Source organism: Jaculus jaculus, chromosome 1 (assembly GCF_020740685.1).
Source record: "Jaculus jaculus isolate mJacJac1 chromosome 1, mJacJac1.mat.Y.cur, whole genome shotgun sequence".
Taxonomy (NCBI): domain Eukaryota; kingdom Metazoa; phylum Chordata; class Mammalia; order Rodentia; family Dipodidae; genus Jaculus; species Jaculus jaculus.
In genome coordinates this window covers 33,154,649-33,168,929 of record NC_059102.1, presented here as the reverse complement: position 1 = coordinate 33,168,929, position 14,281 = coordinate 33,154,649, and the positions used below count along the sequence as shown (strand labels likewise).

At 42.3% G+C, this 14,281-nt stretch overlaps 1 protein-coding gene and 1 pseudogene across 3 annotated transcripts in view; one reads left to right on the top strand and one right to left on the bottom strand.

Annotated features, from left to right (window-relative positions):
- Positions 1–14,281, bottom strand: part of Armh3 (armadillo like helical domain containing 3) — a 260,564-nt gene that overhangs the window by 21,782 nt on the left and 224,501 nt on the right. The gene's annotated exons all lie outside the window — the stretch shown is intronic.
- Positions 2,672–2,756, top strand: LOC123458341 (annotated as a pseudogene).

Genomic DNA, 14,281 nt, shown 5'->3' with positions numbered 1-14,281 from the left:
TTAAGGGAGCTTAGAGATTTCACTGATAGGTACAATCAAGAAATTGCATTTTTGTTTTGAGGCAAGGTCTCACTGTAGCCAAGGCTGACTCTAAACTCACTCAAGTTGGCCTTGAACTCACAGCTGTCCTCCTATCTCAGCCTCCCAAATGCTAGGATTAAAAGTGTGCACTACTACACAGGCTATGATGGAGAAATTGAAAGCTAGGAGCAAAATGATTCTTTTCAGTTGCTGGCAAGTGGGCAGAGCAGCAAAGGCTCCTTGGAAAAGGAAAACGAATGGGGTGAACAGGGAGGTCATGCTGGGCTGAAGAGACATAGTGACTTTGAGAGGCAGGGTAGCTGGAGTCAGTGACAGTCATCAGAGAAGGGGGGGGGGGGACGGGCGGAGAAAAGCTTCCGAACTCTGCAGAGTATTGCTCAACGCTAACATTGCCTGTGTGGGGTCTAAACCAGCCAGGGTAGACAGACAGTAAAACACCAAGGACCTCAATGGGAGCAATTCTCTGAGCTCACTTAGGACTGGGAAGTACCTAAGCTTTAACCAAGCAAAACGGAAAACTTCTTTATTCAGAGCACTCACCATTAGCAGTAGCACTAAACTAGGCCTAGCAGAAAGACTGCTCTAAACCTATCCCCCACACCCCAAAAAAGTTCCAAGCTGGGTGTGGTGGTGCATGCCTTTAATCCCAGCTCTTGGGAGGCAGAGGTAGGTGGATCGCCATGAGTTTGAGGCCACCCTGAGACTACATAGTGAATTCCAGGTCAGCATAGGCTAGACTGAGACACTACCTCGAAAAAAAAAAAAAGTAGTTTCAAAAGGATCATGCTGTTCTACAAGTAACTTGTCTTCTGAACAAAGTCCAACACAATCTAGCTCTCAGCTACACAAAAACCACAAAGCCCAATACCAACAAAAATTAACTAGATGTGTCAAGAAGCAGAAAAATGTGATCAATACCAAGAGAAGTAACAGTAACTAGAAACTGACTCAGGAATGGGCCAATAGCATCAGCAATGAGGACTGCTGGTTTATTTGTGACAGGGTCTCATCCCAGCCCAGTTTGCCTTAGAAACCACTATGTAGTTTAGACTGGTCTTGAACTCATAGCAATCTGCTTTAATCCATCTAGTGCTGGGATTACAGACACTCGCCACCATGTCTGGCTTCCCAACAACGACATTTAATGATCATAAACACTTTGAGAGGTTTAAACAAAACTATTATTATAATAAACATAGTAAAGGGCAAATGAGTGGACACAAGGTACATCATCATAAAATTTCAGGGCAAATAATGCTAAAGAGAGAATATTGCATGTGTATGTGTACACAATTACATGCAGGACCTCTTTCCATTGGAATGAATGCCAGACACACATGCCAATTTATATCTGGCTTTCCATGGGAACCGGAACCTGGGCCAGTAAGTTTTGCAAGTAAGCGCCTTTAACCCCTGAGCCATCTCCTCAGCCCATTTATTCACACTACTTGTCAGAAAGTACACAAACCAAAGCCAGGTGTGGTGCAGCACTCAGGAGGCAGAGGTAGGAGGATTGCTGTGAGTTTGAGGCCACCCTGAAACTACATAGTGAATTCCAGGTCAACCTGGGCTAGAGCGAGAGTGAGAAGAAAAAGTAAAAGAATATAAGCCAGAAGTCAACGGACAGGGGAAAGATACTTGTGGTGACAAAACAAAACAAATCATAAACTGTAATACCCAGCAACATCCTTCAGAAATGAGAGTAAAATACAGACCTTTTCAAACAATCTGAGAAAATGCAGGGCTGAAGAGATGGCTCAGCAGTTAACGGTGCCTGCTTGGGATAGCGCGCTGCACTACAGAGCTGCTGAGTCCTCTTCGAGAAGACGGGGCTTACCACCCGCGACTATGAACAGGGAGCACGACAAGCATGCTCGTCAACCCACAGGTAAATAGAAAAGACAAGGTAAGACAATGGAGTCTTTGTTTTCCTTTTGTTTGAGTCAGGGTTTCACCATGTAGCTCAGGCTGGTCTAGAACTCACAATCCTCCTGCCTCAGCCTCTCGGGTGCTACAATTATAGGTGTGAGCCACCACATCTGCCTCAATAATTGATTTAAAATTTATTTATTTGCGTGCATGCGTGCGTGCGTGCGTGTGTATGTGTGTGCGTGTGGAGAAGCATCATGGTCTCTAGCCACTGCAAATGAATGCCCATCCAACTTTATGTGTGTTGCTAGGTAATTGAACCCAAGTCAGCAGACTTTGTAAGCAAATGTCTTAATCACTGGGAAATCCTCCCAACCCCTATAATTGACTCTTTAAGACAAAAAAAAAAAAGGTAGCTAGGTGTGGTGACCTACCCCTTTCATGCCAGCAAGAAGCTGAGGTATCAGCATGAGTTCAAGGCCAGCCTGGGCTGCAGAGTGAGTACCAGGTCAGCCTGGGAAAGAGTAAAATCCTGCTTCAAAAAATATATGGCAGTCTTTGCTTAGGCAGCACATATACTAAAAATTGGATTGATAGAGCCGGGCATGGTGGCACACACCTTTAATCCCAGCACTCAGGAGGTAGAGGTAGGAGGATCATCTTGAGTTCAAGGCCACTCTTAGACTACATAGTGAATTGCAGGTCAGCCTGGACTAGAGTAAAAGCCTACGTGGGGGGGGGGGGGAGGGGGGAACCAACAAACAAAAAAAATTGGAATGATACAGATATTAGCATGGTCCCTGTGCAAGGATGACACACAAATTCATGAAGAATTCCATATTAAAAAAAAAAGTATAGCACTTATAGTAAAAAGGACAGGAGGTAGCAAAATATTATATATATATTTTGGTGGGGGGATGGTTTTTAGGTAGTGTCTTGCTCTAGCCCAGGATGACCTGGAATTCACTATGTAGTCTCAGGGTGGCCTCAAACTCATGACAATCCTCCTACCTCTGCCTCTCGAGTGCTAGGATTAAAGGTATGTGCCACCATGCCCGGCATATGTTATATATTATATGAAGTCATATCACATTATTTTTAAAAATATTTTATTTATTTATTTAAGAGAAAGAAAGAGGCAGACAGACATACACAGAGAGAGAATGGGTGTGCCAGGACCTCCAGCCACTGTAAATGAACTCCAGACATATGTGCCACCTTGTGCATTTGGCTTACGTGGGTCCTGGGAAACTGAAATGAGGTCCTCTGGCTTTGCAGGCAAACACTTTAACCGCTAAGCCATCTCTCCAGCCCATATCACATTATTTTCAAGGAAAATAGTGATTAGTTACTTCAAATGTGAATTATGAGGCTGGAGAAATCGTTCAATGGTTAAAGGTGCATGCTTTGCAAAGCCTGTTGGCCCTGGTTAGATTCCTCAGTACCCATGTAAAATCAAGATACAAAAATATGGTGTTCTACAGTGGCAAGAGACCCTGGTGTGCCCATATACACATATGTACAAATAAAATGATTAAAAAGTATTTTTTATTGTTATGTAATTTTTCTTCTGTTTGTCTGTTTTTTGAGAGAGAATCTCACTGTAGCCCAGGCTGACCTGGAATTTAGTATGTAGTCTCAGGGTGGTCTCCAATTCACGGTGATCCTCCCACCTCTGTCTCCTGAGTGCTGGGATTAAAGGTGTGCGCCACCACTCCTGGCTCCAATAAAATTTCTTTTAAAAAGAATTGCATGCTGGGTGAGTTCGAGGCCAGCCTGAGACTACATAGTGAATTCTAGCATAGCCTGGTCTAGTGAGACCCTATCTTGGAAAAAAAGAAGAGGAAGAAAGAAGAAAGAAGAAAGAAGAAAGGAGAAGGAGAAGAAGAAGAAAAGAAATTAGTTAGCATATAGAGACTTAGGTATCATTTATCTGTCATTTTCAAGAACAATTTGTTTTGTTGATTTACATACCCCTACCTCCTATCCCCAGTTCCTCTAATAAATAAAGATATTTTAAAAAAAATAAAGGCTGGAGGGATTGCTTAGTGGTTAAGGTGTCTGCCTGCAAAACATAACAACCCAAGTTCAATTCCCTAGTACCCATATACAGCCAGATGCACATAAGTGGCACATGCATCTGTAGTTCATTTGCAGGGGCTAGAGGCTTGGTGCAACCATTCTATCTGTCTGTCTCTATTATCTCTATCTCTTTCTGCTTGAAAGTAAATAAATAATATTTTTAAATAAGAGTGAGGGGGCTGGGAAGATGGCACAGCAGTAAAAGGTACTTGCCTGCAAAGTCTGTCAGCTCAGGTTCAATTCCCTGGCCACATATGTAAGATGAGCACAAAAACTGTCACAAGTGCAGTGGCAAGAGGCTCTGGCATGTGTGTGCACATATGCACACACATGCATACACACAAAATAAATAACTTGATGATATAGGAATTAACCCACCATGACATAACAGCCCAACATATATATGCATATAATATCAGAACTTCAATACTCGGCATGAAGCAAAATAGACAGAAAAATCTGAGTATAGTTGAAAGCCTCAATGTTTTCAACTGTAACTGACAGAACAAGCAAACATAAAATAAGTAAAGATTTTAACATTACCAACCTACTTGACCTAAAGGTATTTATAGAAAACTCTACTCAACAATGGTACATTGTTTCAAGTACATGTATATATGCAACAAGACAGACCATATGCTGGAACATAAGCCAAATCTCAATAAATTTAAAAGAACTGGAATCACACCAAGATATTTTCTGACCACCAGGGAATTAAATAATAAGTTCATAATAGAAATATATCTGGAAAGTTCCCAAATAATTGAAATGAAACAACATATTTCTAAATATCACAAGAAAAATAAGAAAATATTTTGAACTGAATGAAAATGAAAACAGAACATATCGAAATTTATGGGATGTTGCTAACACAAGGGAAACTTGTACCACTTAATTTTATGTTAGAAAATAGAAAAACTGGGCTGGAGTGATGGCTTAGCAGTTAAGCGCTTGCCTGTGAAGCCTAACGACCCCGGTTCGAGGCTCAATTCTCCAGGACCCACGTTAGCCAGATGCATAAGGGGGTGCATGCGTCTGGAGTTTGTTTTCAGTGGCTAGAAGCCCTGGCGCTCCCATCTCTCTCTCTCTTTCTCTATCTGCCTCTCTCTCTCTCTCTCTCTCTCTCTCTGCCACTCTCAAATAAATAAATAAAAATGAACAAAAAAATAAAAAATAAATTAAAAAAAAAAAGAAAATAGAAAAACTGGTTGGAGAGATGGCTCAGCAGTTAAAGGTGCATGCTTGCAGGCACACCCATATTCTCTCCCTCTTTCTCCTTGTAAATAAATTACAAAAAATATTTTTTGCCAGGTGTAGTGGCACACACCTTTAATCCTAGCACTCAAGAGGCAGAGAAGTGCTGTGGGTTTGAGGCCACCCTGAGAATACATAGTGAATTCCAGGTCAGTCTGGGCTAGAGTGAGACCCTATTTTGGGGAAAAAAAAACAAAAAAACAGACAGACAATAAATTGCCTCTGACTTACTTAAGCATACAGTATACTCATATATGTAACTTTAAAATGCATAAAGACATAAGATAGATTGATGGGTAGAAACCTATCCTATGGACCAGACATGTGATAAGGAAAAGTACTACACAATGTATAATCAAGGTATCAGTTATATAGGTACCTACTATATAAATTTTTTGTTTGTTTGTTTTTTTGAGGCATGGCCTCACTCTAGCTCATGTTGACCTGGAATTCATTGTGTATTCTCAGGTGGCCTTGAACTCACAGTGATCCTCTTACCTCTGTCTCCCAAGTGCTAGGATTAAAGGTGTGGGCCACCATACCTGGCTCTATATATTAAGTTTTTTAAAAATTTATTTTATTTAATAATATTTAAAATATTTTATTTATTTGAGAGAGAGAAGGAGAGAAGCAGAGAGAGGGAGAGGGAGAGAGAATGGGCACACCAGGGCCTCTAGCCACTGCAAACAAATTCTAGATACATGAGCCACCTTGTGTATCGGGCTTTACATGGGTACTGGGGAAGTTGAACCTGGGTCCTTTGGCTTTGCCTATGAACACCTGAACTGCTAAGCCATCTCTCCAGCCCTAAAATTTATTTTATTTTTGTTGGGCCCTAAAAGGCCCAGGCGTGAGGCCTAGTGGAACTTCCTGAGCCTAGCTAAAGTTTGGCGACCTGTCTCTGGCCAGCTATGACTCAGCAAGATACCTAATGGCTTCTGGCCTGCTACCTCCACATGGCAATTGTAATTACCATTTCAATAGTTACAGTTTACTATTGCCCTTACCTCTTCCCCCATCCTAAAATCCCGGCCTTCGTCCCAAACATGATATAGGCAACTGCTTAGAGTAATAAAGCGAGTTATTTCTGCATGGAAAAGACTCCCAACTCAGTGTGATTTTTCTCTGGTGGCCAGGAGAGGTTTCTGAGTCGTCCGACGCTCATCATCCCCTCAACCCCTAGGGAGGAACCAGCAGGCCTGGTCCTTCCCTCGGCACTACCTGAGCGGGAAGGAGCCCCACATATTTTGAGAGAAAGAAGCAGGTAGAAAAAGATAGAATAGGCATGCTAAGGGCCTTTAGCCACTGCAAACGAACTCCAGACCCATGCGTCACTTTTTGTATTACGTGGGTATTGGGGAATTGAACCTGTGTCCTTAGGTTTTGCAAGCAAGAATCTTAACTGCTAAGCCATCTCTCCAGACCAAGTATACAATATTTTCAATTTGTTTGAAAATTTTCCTAGCTGGCAAGATGGCTTAGTGGTTAAAAGCACTTGCTTGATTTTGTGTGTGTGTGTGTGTGTGTGTGTGTGTGTGTGTGTGTGCTAAAATTTTGGGCAAGAAATGAACAAATAAAAATATGGCTCATTTTCTTTTTTTGTTGTTTTTTTGAGGTAGGGTCTCACTCTGGCCCAGACTTACCTGGAATTCACTATGTAGTCTCAGGGTAGCCTTGAACTCATGGCAATACTCCTACCTCTGTCTCCCATGTGCTGGGATTAAAGGTGTGTGCCACCATACCCGGCTTTCTCATTTTCTTCAAATAAATAAATTAATTAATTAATTAAAGCCAGACATGGGCCAGAGAGATGGTTTAGCAATTAAGACTCTTGCCTGTGAAGCCTAAGGATCCAGGTTCAATTCCCCAGGACCCATGTAAGCCAGATGCACATGGTGGTGAATGTGTCTGCAGTTCATTTGCAGTGGCTAGAGGGCTTAAAGGTGCCCATTCTCTCTTTCTCTCTTTCTCTCTCTCTCTCTCCCTCTCTCTCTGTGTATGTATAATTAAAAGAATACCTCAAAAAATAATTTAAGCTGGGCATGGTGGCACATGCCTTTAATCCCAGCATTGGGAGGCAGAAGTAGGAGGATCGCCATGAGTTCAAGGCCAGCCTGATGCTACATAGTGAATTCCTGGTCAGTCTGGGCCAGAATGAGACCCTACCTTGAAAAAAAAAAAAATTAATAAATAATAATAATTTTTTGAAATGCAGACAAAATTCTTGGTTTTCAGAAAGATGATCTGCTTTTCAGAAGGTAGCCTCTTCTTGCAGCCACTCCCCATACACTATGCAGAGGTTCTTTCTTTCTTTCTTTCTTTCTTTCTTTCTTTCTTTCTTTCTTTCTTTCTTTCTTTCTTTCTTTCTTTTGAGGTTCTTTTTTTAAATCTCCCCTTTTCTACTTTAGGACTAAGCCCAATTTTTAAACTAATTTAAACAAGCCAGTTTCCCCAGTATATCCATGCCTTTTCAAGGCTCACTATCAAATGGCTCTCCACTGCCCTGAGATTTATTGATCTGACAGGCTGGCTCTGCCCTTCAGCAAGGTGAACTGGATAATGAACCTCACAGTGGGTGATTAGTGAGAGGCCATCCGTTGGTTAAAGGCTTGGTGACACAGTGACTTTTTTTAATTTCCCTAGGCAGTCACCCCCACTTCCCTGACTTTATTTGGTTGATGCCTGAGACACTCCTTGTGAAGCTTTTCTTTGCACTAATTACAGATTCAACACTCAGGGCCTTACCCTGCACAAATAAGGTATCCAATCAAACGGAGAGGAAGCCAAGATAATGGGGGTGAGAAAACACAATGTCCACAAATACTGCATCAGGCCTCTCTGACTTGTAAAAAGGATACTCTACTTAGCCTTAACCAAAGGGCAGACCTCTCTGCATTCTCCACCTGAGGTTTCTTTCCTGAAAAACATGTGACATCTCAGAAGGGAAACTCTACAATGAACACCTGTAATCCCAGCACTTGGGAGATGAGGACAGCCTTGACTACATAGCAAATTCAAGGCCAGCCTGGGCCACATGAGACCCTGCCTTGTCCCAAAAAAGCAAAAAGTAAACAAACAAACAAAAACCCAGGAAAGAAATTAGAAAAAAGGGAGAGATGGAGGGAGGAAAGGAAGGAAGGGAGGGAGAGGGGAAGAAGAGAGGAGGGAGGGATGGAGGGAAAAAGGAAGGAAGGAAAAGAAGGAAAGGCGGGAGGGGGGAGAAGAGAGGGAGAGAGGGAGGGAGGGAGGGAGGGAGGGGAGAGGAGGGAAGGACCATCTGTATCTTAACTAGCAACATGGGAGTCTCAACTTCATCAGGCAAGCCTCACTTGCCTATATTCCCTAAAGACAACTAAACACAGAATCTTAGTAGAAAAACCATTTGGGAGCTATGTCCAGCTTCCTTTCTAGGCAGGTAGGTTATTTTTTTTAGACTACAATATTATGTGATCAGAATTTCTATGAAAAATCAAAATATTATAATCACACTCAATAAAAATATTTCATTTATTTATCCATTTTGGTGTTTCAAGGTAGTGTCTCCTTCTAGTCCAGGCTGACCTGGAGTTCATTATGTAGCTTTAGGGTGACCTTGAACTCATGACAATCTTCCCTCTACCTCCTGAGAGCTGGGATTAAAGGCATGGGCCACCACACCTCACTAACAAAAACATATTTTGAGTTGATATAGATTTAATACAGATAAAACTTTTCACACTGACACTTTTGGCTTCTATTATTATCAGAGAGTGGCAAACTAAGCTCTTCCAGCCACATCTTAGAAGAGTTTTGAACAACCTTCTAGAAGAGGCTATACTGGAAATAAAACAAACTTCTGGAAGAAAGGAGGTGACTAAAAAAATAAACTGAAAAGGGAAGCCCTACCTGAATACTCCCATGTAATAACTGAGATAGACGTCCCTCTCAGTTCAAATGAAGAAAGCAGGGACTGCTCTGCTGTAACCTCATCAAAAGCTGAAAACTACCCATCACGCCAATCAGCACCATCGCCTCTCCTCTATGCACTGCCCATGCAGCACCAGGCTACCAGGCTGAAGAGCAGATGTGCATTTCAAAACGCTGCCTGCTGGACAAGATGCTGAGAATGGCAGAGAGAAACAGGCTGAGGGCTTCTCTACTGGTGACCTCTGCATTCACCCAGCTTTGTCTTGGGACATAACTTTTAAGAGTTTAGTCATAAAATGTACCTTTGACTTTAAACAATTAAAATTCAGTATGCTATCTTTTAGATTCTAATATATTAGCTACAAAGTGAATAAAAAAATTTCAAGTACCATGTCCCTTTTGGTATATAGAAAAAGCTTCACTTACATATTTAAAAGGGGGGGGGGCGCTGGATAGATGGCTTAACAGTTAAGGCATTTGCCTGCAAAGCCAAAGGATCCCGGTTTGATTCTTCAGGACCCATGTAAGCCAGGTGCACAAGGGGGTGCATGCATCTGGAGTTCATTTGCAGTGGCTGGAGGCTCTCCTTTCCTTCTTTCCTCTCTCTCTCTTCCCCTCCCTCTTTTCTCTCTCAAATAATAAATAAATATTTTTGTTAAGCTTTGCTTGTCACAGTGACCTGCTTAGAACACTTAGTTGGAATGAAGTGACTCTTCTTCCCTCTTTGGAGCTATCACACTGTATTAGGATCCTTGGGCATTTCTGTGTACTTGGCAGACAAACCTTCGAGGCCTGACATTGTACTTTCTGTCCTCAACTGAACAGGCTCTTCCCAATCTAGGACCTTTCTCCACCTGCCAGGAATAAGCTCTGCTACTCTTTCTCTACCTCCTTCCTCTCTTGTCCTGTCCCCAGTTTACCTTTTGCTTCAGAGTATCTGACAGATTCAAGGTTGTCAGACATTCCCCATTCTGACAAAATGGGAAAAGCTCAGACTGTGGAGTTAGACAGACTTTGATTCACATTAAGGCTATGGACTTATAGCTGTGACACTGAATCAATTATTCTCTCTAGTGCCCTCACCTACAAAATAATAATTACAGATAGTTGGAATAAGAATAAAGTAAATAACCCACACAAAAGTGCCTGGCTCAATAATTACAAGTTGCTCCTGTCCTTTTTTCTATTTACATCTGTTTTACCAGATGCTTTTTTTTTTTTTTCGAGGTAGGGTCTCACTCTAGCCCAGACTGACCTGGAATTCACTATGTAGTCTCAGAGTGGCCTCGAACTCACGATAGTCCTCCTACCTCTGCCTCCCAAGTGCTGGGATTAAAGGTATGCGCCACCTCGCCTGGCTAAATCACAGATACTTTCTTCCCTTTACAGGACCTCAAGGGGGTACAGCTAACCTTTGATCCAAGTATGAGTGGTCATCCCAGTAGCACATAATCTATCAGCCAGCCCAATCCTAGGATCTTCTCAAGGTGCCCATATAGCAAAGGTAAGCAGCCTCTGGCTTGTATCCTTCCTGTTTAGTGAATCCAGTGAACAAGTAACTCACATTAAACTCCACTGAGATGCAAGAATCCAAACAAAAGTAAAAAGGCAGGCAGGGTCAGACAGCCAATGCTATGCCACATACTCACACTAAATCAGTTCCCACAGCAACCATCACTCAATGGCTGCAGAGAGGCCATGCAGGTCATTGTAGGAACCAACAATGTCAAGTATAGGAAACTGAGTTATGGCTGTCGTGGGAGTCTTAAATCACAGCTCTCCAGCAGATGTCTCTGTCAAGGTTGTCTTGTTTAGGGTCATAGTCTAAGAGTGGGTTGCTCAGAGGACTCAATCACTTGGTTTAAAATCCAAAAGTGGACTGGAGAGATGGCTCAGTGGTTAAGGCGCTTGCCTGCAAAGCCTAAGGACCCAGGGTCAATTCCCCAATACCCATGTAAAGTCAGATACACAAGATGGTGCCAACGTTTGGAGTTTGTTTGCAGTGGCTGGAGGCCCTGGTGTGTCCATTCTCTCTCTCTCAAAATAAATCAATCAATAAATAACATTTTAAAAAAGAAAATACATAAAATTCAAAAGTGCTTTAAGGAGAATTTTTACTGAGGCGGCTCTTATAGGGAAAGTTAACTGTAGGCATTCCCTGCTCAGAAAATCCTGCCACACAGCATCACAGTCCTTCTTCCAGTCTTGCTCACCAACCGCCAGCATGCTGGGGCTGGCTTAACACGTCTGGCCTGCAACAGCTGACTGGAAGTTCAGGAACTGTGACAACTAGTCGGCTTCACATTACTTAGTAGCCGTGGTGAAAGCATTCACACCAAACACCACCATCAATCGGCCCCCTTTCCTACTACCTACCTCCCTAGTGGCAGTTACAAATTTACTAGGATACCAAGGGCCCCAAAACTCTGAAGCTGAAGTCCCGGGCTTGGTTTCCCCATAGGCTTTTAAACAACTGGGGCTTTCCTTCAAGGCCTTTCTATGCGGTTTTATTTCTTTTTTCTTCTTTTTCAAAGTATGGTCTCTCTTTAGCCCAGGTTAACCTGGAAATCACTGGCTGGCCTCAAACTCACATTGATCTTCCTACCTCTGTCTCTGTGCTGAGATTTAAAAAGGTATGAATTACTACACCCAGTACTACTTTAATTTTTATTTATTTGCTCGTGTGTGTGTGTGTGTGTGTGTGTGTGTGTGTGTGTGTACACATGGCATGCATATGTATAATCTCCTGCTGCTACAAAGGAATGCCTGTCCAGCTTTACAGGGGCAGCCAGGGAATTGAACTAAGGCTGAAAGCAAGTCTCTTTAAGTGCTGAACCATCTCCCCAGGCCCAGAATTTTGTTGTTGATGGTGGATTAAACCTGGGGCTTTTAGTATGGTAGGCAAGCATTTGACCACTGAGCATGACATGCCCAGCCTTTATGATCTTCCCAGAAAATTCTTCAAGTTGAATGCAGAGAAATTTTTAGCAAGCTTCTAGAAAGTACACCCATCTTGAATGAAGATAGGTTTGTCTACTCTTAGAATCAAAAGTAGAATAGTGGTTGCCAAGGTAGCAGAAGAAGGAGGAATAGGGAGTTGTTCAGTGGGTAATCTTTCAGTTTTTCAGGATGGAAAACTCCTAGAAATTTCTGGCACAAGAATGTGCATACTGTTAAGAATATTGAATATTGTTTTAGTTGGGCGCAGTGGCACATGCTTTTTTTTTTTTTTTGGTTTTTAGAGGTAGGGTCTCACTCTGGTCCAAGCTGACCTGGAATTAACTCTGTAGTCTCAGGGTGGCCTTGAACTCACGGCGATCCTCCTACCTCTGCCTCCCGAGTGCTGGGATTAAAGGCATGCACCACCACGCCCGGCTGGCACTTGCTTTTAATCCCAGTGCTCAAGAGGCAGAGGTAGGAGGATCACCGCGAGTTCAGGCCACCCTGAGACTACATAGTAAATTCCAGGTCAGCCTGGACTAGAGTGAAACCCTACCTCAAAAAAACAAAAACAAAACAAAAAAGCCGAGCAGGGTGGCGCATATCTTTAATCCAGCACTCAGGAGGCAGAGGTAGGAGGATCACAGTGATTTCAAGGCCACCTTGAGATCACATACTGAATTCCAGGTCAGCCTGGACCAAAGTGAGACCCTACCTTAAAAACCCCAAAATATGTAAATAAATAAATATAAAAAATAAATAATAAATAAAAATAAAGAATATTGTTTTAGCCAGGTGTGGTGATGCATGCCTTTAATCCCAGCTCTTGGGAAGCAGAGGTAGGAGGAGTGAGTTCAAGGCCACCCCACAATTATAAAGTGAGTTCCAGGTTAGCCTGGGCTAGAGTGAGATCCTACCTCAACCTACCCCCAAAATAAATAAATAAATGTATAGCTATTTATTTGTATATATTTAGATATATCTCTATCTATCTATCTATCTATCTATCTATCTATACACATACATATACATATATATATATATTGTTCCATACACTTATTAGTGGCTAAAATGGTGAATTAAAAAAAAATTTTATTGACAATTTCCATATGTATAGACAATATATTATGATCATAATCCCCTAAAACTACACTTTTTAAAAAATTATATAAGTTAGGCTGGAGAGATGGCTTAGTGGTTGAGGTGCTTGCCTATGAAGCCTAAGGACCAAGGTACAATTCCCCAGTACCCACATAAGCCAGTTGCACAGAGTGGCACATGCATCTGGAGTTCATTTACAGTGGCTAGAGGCCCTGACGTGCCCATTCTCTCTCATTCTTTCCTCTCTCAAATAAATAAATTAATTAAAATATACATATATGTTTACCCATTAAATCTCATCACATGCTTAGTATTGATGCTGGTTCATACTGAGCCTTTTATACATGCTTGTGACCGAATGAAAGGTAGAACAATTAAGAAGGAATGACAGTATAGCAGGGATTGTAGAGACTAATTAAATGACAACTCACATTCCTAAACCATCCAGACTCCATGTGCTCTGTGACCCATGGCTTTTTTTGTTGTTGTTTATTTTATTTATTTAGTTAGTTAGTTGAGAGCAACAGACAGAGAGAGAAAGGCAGACAGAGAGAGAGAATGGGCGTGCCAGAGCCTACAGCCACTGCCTACGAACTCCAGACACATGCGCCCCCTTGTGCATCTGGCTAACGTGGGTCCTGGGGAATCAAGTCTTGAACTGGGGTCCTTAGGCTTCACAGGCAAGCGCTTAACCGTTAAGCCATCTCTCTAGCCCACCTATGGCTTTTAAGAACTCTCTGGAATTTCCACTCTCCACCACCCCCTGCTTTTTTTCTTTTTTTGGTTTTTTGAGGTAGGGTCTCATTCTAGTCCAGGCTGACCTGAAACTCACTATGTAGCGTCAGGGTGGCCTTGAACTCACAGCGATACTTCTACCTCTGGCTCACAAGTGCTGGAATTAAAGGTGTATGCCACCATGACTGGCCCCTTCCTTTCTTTTAATAAGTCCTTTTTTGTTTGTTTGTTGCCTGGCAAACAGTGGTAAGCAAGGAGAGCTCTGCTTCAAATGAGGTAGAAGTTGAGGATCAACACCTGAAAGTTGGCCTGGAGATATGACTTAGTGTTTAAGGCATGTGTCTGTGACGTC